We start from the raw sequence: 6,186 nt of genomic DNA on the forward strand, positions 1-6,186 counted from the left end.
ATCTCAGATAGATTAGGTGTGCAGCATACATGATTGACAAGAAAGAGAATATTCCAAACACGGGTCCAATGAGTACTTAACAGATTTTATTAAGCCCACAGCAGAGTAACTTCGTCAGTAAAGTACAAGCATATGAACAATCACCCTCTGGCCCAGGATGATTTAAATACCCTGGGAGTCAGATACCGGTAAGCCTTGGAACACCGTGCCACATCGTAATAATCAACATCAGTCAGCCTGACGCCAGCCCGCAAGACACCCAAGGCCGGTGTCTGTACCGACTGCCAGTCAGGCTGCCCGATGCAGAGACCATCTTCTAAACATGACAGACAACAGCTGAACGGTGTGATAGAGCAATGACACACAGATTTATATTATAAAGAGATCCCACTAAAACCTAACAGTGAAATACTATCAGAGCTAACAATACTGCAAAGCCATTTGACATTTCATTTTCAAAATCATGCGCTGCTTTGTAACTGACAAAATTCAAAAGTTCATTCTAAAGTGAAAATTACTATGCAATCCCACAATAGCATTTTCATTTTCCTCTTTAGCCTGCATTATTTGAGTCAATATGACAATTGTAATGCAATAATGTGATTAGCGTTTGCATTTCCATGTTCTAGTAAACACATGCTGACAAAATTCTAACGTTGACCATTTCATGCAATAATGGCATTCATCAGAGCAATTGCGCGTCATCTCCCTGTCATCAGAATGATCACGCCCCTTTTTGGGTGATAGAAGTGTAGAAGTTTGACTGGCGGTCAATGGGAATTTCCGTTGCCGTGTAAATCCCCAGACTGCCCAAATCCGATGGCCAGTCAGGCAAACAATTACCGTATATAGTGTCGTTGCCGATCAATGATCGACGTCGTTATATGGATGTGTCCTTTCAGTCTGCCTCCATCCATGTGGATGAACCACCCGACCCAAAGGCCTGAGGTGTTGTAGGAGGTAAGAATATGATTTAGGGGGTATTTAGTATAACAGGCTAATGGGTTTATTGTGAGTTTACTTTGATTGTTTGTTTATTGCCTAGATCACCGTATTGAGAAGTCATATGGTTATGGGGGGTGATATTGCAAGGTAATTTAAGCACCTGCGCACCTTGCATGGCGGTAGTGGAGAGAGAGGGGAGCGATGTATTTTTGTTGACCGCGTAAATCAAATGAAGAACAACAAATGCCTGATGACAGGAGATGACGTATGACTGCTCTGATGAATCAACCCCTATTTCATTAATTTTCTCTATATAACGACGTCGATCATTGATCGGCAATGACACTATATAATAGTTTGCCTAACTGGCCATCGGATTTGGGCTCCTAATATCTAAAAAGCACTACGGTTTTCTTATTTTATCGGATTAAAGTAGCAAAGACCAGAAATGTCCATTGACCGCCAGTCAAACTTCTACACTTCTATCACCCAAAAAGGGGCGTGGACTCGAGTGCTGCTTATACTGTAATAATATAATGGTCTTATTCTTATCAGGTGGTCTTATTCTTATATGGCTGCTCACTCCCTTTGCGAACTCCCAGACACCGGAGAAAATCCAGTATAATTTAGCGCGTGGCCGGCCAAGGTCCGTTGTGGAACGCACTACACAGTAAATCTTGCAGTGCTAAAGTAACACTTAAAGAGTTACATTTAACACTATTCCGGAGTGTATATGGTCCTACTCCAAATTGGATTTAAACTGACTCTTTCCCTAGTGTTAACATTTTAAATAGAGTAAAAAAGTAACTGGTGTACACTGTTTTGTGTTGTTTAAACTTAACACTACAGGTTAATTAGCTCTGTGGAGTGTTAATATCACTCCCAGTAGTGTTGATAATTCACTCTTCTGTGATAACAAATCAACTCTGATTGAGTTAAATTCCTATGCTCATTAACACTGCATTGAGTTATTAAACGTTAACACTGGAGGGTCAGTTGACTCAGATAAGTGTTGATTTTACACACTGCTGTGTTGATAATTTACTCTCTTACAGTGAAAAACCAACTCTGATAGAGTAGAATTTTAACATCAATTAACACTGCATGATGTCAAAGAAACTTGCCACTATTTGTTAAATAAAATCTGTGTGGTGTTATTTTTACACTTACCGGTAATTTAAAAGTCTAACTACAAATATTCCATGAAGTGAGTAAAAATGACAACTTAACACAAATTAATGCATTCAACAACTTTATTTTCAGCTCCCAACCATGTGAGCCCAAAATATGAAAAGATGGAGATTATACCATCATATACAAATTCACATCAAATGCACTGTGGGGGACATGGCACATTCTAGCCTGCAGGTAGAGCTAAGCTTTAGTGGAATGGGGATGATGGGATGATTGGCAGCAGGTGTCGCCAGTCAAACCATCATCCACATGACTATTTCACCTGTGTGTTTGTCCCTCTTGGCAGGGAATGAGACAGAGGAATCCGGAGAGCAGGCAGAGGAACGAGCCAAGAGGGACAAACACACACAGGTGAAAGTCATGTGGCAACGGAGAGCCGAAAGGGCGAAACACCGGGCGCTAAGAAATGTGTTCACACTGGATGTAGCTGTGTGTTTGGTACTTTTTCTGGTTTTAAACACTAAACACACTGATAATTTTGACCAACAGGTTGACACTGATGTTCCTTTAAGCAGTGTAGAAGAGGGGGTGACAGATGGTCTAGTTGAGACGTCGACATCTTATCTTTTAAGAAAGTCCAATAAGAGCACCATAGATATATGTGCCACTGCTGTCGCACAACTCAAAGCAGGTGGATTAAGTCAGTCTAGTGTAAATAGTTTTGTGTCATCCATGGAAGAAGTCTTTTTTTTTTTTTACTTTAAATTGTTATTATCATTTTCTTTTATCAAGTGCAGTCAAACAATATTTCACAACATATTGATGTTACATAAAGGTGTCACGGGTAAGTCGCAAAGGAATAACAGTCCATGAATATCTTTCTTAAAAATAAATAATAACAATAAAGTAAAAGAAGAAAAAACAAACAACAACAAAAATAATCCCTAATTTCCTCGCTGGCATTAACAACCACAACAGCCAATAAACAGAATCATTATCACCATTATCAACAACAGCAACAGTGTGACAACAGTAACAATAACAACAACCAACCATGGTAAGAGAAAAGAAAGGGAAAAAATAAATAAAAAATAAATAAAAATAAAAATATAAATAAACACATCTGCATATCAGTCAGATCAAATGAAAATGTAGTGCAATGGATGACCATCTATTAAGGAATGTGTCTAATTTTAATTTCAATAGTGCTGTTGTACGTTCCATGTTGTAGACTTGTTGGATTCTTTCCCTCCATTGTATAACTGTTGGGGGTGTGGCTTCAGCCAGGAGGTTGTGATTGCCTTGTTAGCTATTAAGAGAAGGATTCTCAGTTGGTATGTTTGGCTGTTTTCTTCAAGATCAGCTGGGAGTATCCCTAATATGAAATGTGATGGTTCTAGAGGTAGATCTATAGAGAGACATTTTTAAATGTCTCTTTGTATATTTTGCCAGTATTCTAATATCTTTGGGCAGTCCCAAAATATATGCGTGTGATCTCCAACCATGTCACAACCCCTCCAGCAGTGATCTGAGGTGGTGCTCCATTTCGATGTTATAAGTGGAGTGTAAAAGTATCTCATTTTAATTTTCCATCCAAATTCCTTCCAGTTTGGGCTATTGGTTACCTTATGTCCCTGACTGCATGAAATCTCCCATTGCTCATCTGAAATGATTGTGTTCATTTCTAGTTCCCATTTTTCTTTAATATCTAAGTTATCTTCTTTTAACTCTTCCTGCAATATCTTGTAGATACGTGATATGAACTTTGTCTTCACTGTTCCTTTAGTTGTTAATATAAAGAGGTGTTCTAGTTGTGTTGGTAATGAGCAGAGCTGTTCCCATTCTTGGTGATGTTTTAAATAGTGTCTAATTTGCAAGTATCTATAGAAGTCTTGATTTGGTAAGTCATATTCCTCTTTGAGTTGTTCAAATGATTTGAGGACTGCTTTGTCAAATAGCTGGTCCAGAACCACTAATTCCCTTTCCTTCCATTTCAGGAATCCCTTGTCTAACCTAGCTGGAGGAAACTCACAGTTGTTTGCTATCATTATAGCTCTGGAAGTGGCCATGGGAAGTTGTAGCTTTTTCCTCACAGTTGACCATATTTGTAAAGTGTTTTTGCTCCATACATTTGTAACTTTCTTTTTCCCCCATATGTCTTGGAAACTAGGGGATCACCAGGTTAGACAGGAAGCAGGGCTTACACTTAGAAACAGATTCCAAGCATTAGCAGAAATGGGAGATGTTGAGGAACATTGGGAAAGCTGCAAGAAGGCCCTCATCGACACATGTGAACAGGTCCTAGGCTATAGGTGATGATTCGCAAGGCATTCTGGGAGATTTCACGTAACTACATTTGGAGTGTGCCTCTGAAAAAACTCAGTGTGCAGGGCCTTGTAGCACTACCACATCAGCTTACCTCTACATCCCAACAACAATCGTGGCGAAAGATGTTTACCTGCAGTAATTCTGTAGCTACATGCTATGTATTTCATCATCTGTCTCTTTACAGGGTATCCGCGGTGTCTTGAAAAGTATTAACTGTAATTTTCCATTAAATTTACAAAAGATGGCCATCATTGGATTTCTTGCAGTGCATCAATAGTTCATCAACTTCAACTGGGTTGTCTAGGATGATGGGTGGTTTAGGTGATTCAACAGATTAGTGACCTTGAGCTTGTATATCCTCAAAGCATGCATGTATGAGTTGACTTGGAAACTGTTGACATTCAGGCTCCGAGTCAAAAATATCCTGAAATATAGATAGGATTCAGATAGGAAAGAGTTCTAAATGGATTGACTTCTATAGCGCCTTATTCCAAAGCACTTTACAATGGCATCTCATTCACCCATCCACCTACCAATGGTGGCAAGCTACCATGCAAGGCCCGCCGGGTTGTCTAGGTTGATGGGTGGTTTAGGTGGGGGGGGGCCCAAAATGATATTCTGTCATGGGGCCCAGAATCTCTAGCGGCGCCCCTGCCTACACTATCTCATGTATAAGGTGTGAAACACAGTTGTCTGTTGAATTCACTTCAGTATTTCAACACGGCCAATCATTTTTCTGTAGACATAATGCATGAAATTCTAGAGGGGGTATTTGATGTAGTGACACCACTTCCGGTTTACCGCAAATCTACTTCCGGTTTGGGAGTTCATCCTTTGCCAGAGAGAGACCGAGACGTTATGTGTGTTCTCCATTCATCATCCAACATCCAATGCAGATTTACACAAAGCAATGTTGTAAGTACGAAATATCAAGTGTTGGATTGTAGGGGTGCAACGGTTCTCGTTTTTTTTACGGACGGTACGGTTTGCGTTCCACGGCTCAATTCACTAGTGAACCGTGACGGTTTTCGGTTTATGCTGCGATTTGGCTGCGTTCGTAAATTAGCTCTGAGAGCGCCGCAACAGTTTGAGGAAGCCCCGGATTCCTACAAGTCTGCGGTGTGGGGTCATTTCGCTTTTCCCGTTGAATACGACAATAAGGGGGGGGAAACAGTGGACAGAAATATTACTGTCTGCAAGCTCTGCTTAAAGCGTGTGCCATATGCAAATGGTTGCACCTCTAACATGAACCAGCATATTCGCCGCTACCACTCAACGATAACACTGACTGGGAGCAGGAAAGCCAGTCAGGTAGCGTCAGTGAGCAGACAGCAGTCTCTCTCTGATGCGTTCGGACAGACGTACACTACCACTTCAGAGAAACACAAAAAAATAACCAATGCAGTGGGGATGTTCATTGCAAAGGATTTGCAGCCCTTTTCGGTGGTTGGAGATTTGGGTTTTCGAAATCTGATAAAAACTCTCGAGCCCCGTTACAGTGTCCCCTCCCGTACATCATTCAGCACCAAAATAATCCCCGGTATTTACCAAACAACGCGCAGAGGCATTGAAGACGATTTGGCAAAAACACAGAGCTTTGCACTGACTACGGAGGGTTGGACCTCCCGGGCAACGGAGAGTTACCTCACTGTCACGGTCCACTACATGTCACCGGATTGGGAGATGAAGAGCGCAGTACTGCAAACTCGTCCACTATACGAAAGCCATACCAGCGCGCACCTGGCAGAGGAACTAACAAATGCAGTGACTGAGTGGAAG

This window comes from Nansenia antarctica (assembly GCF_963989245.1).
Source record: "Nansenia antarctica genome assembly, contig: SUPER_8_unloc_1, whole genome shotgun sequence".
NCBI classification, from domain to species: Eukaryota; Metazoa; Chordata; class Actinopteri; order Argentiniformes; family Microstomatidae; genus Nansenia; species Nansenia antarctica.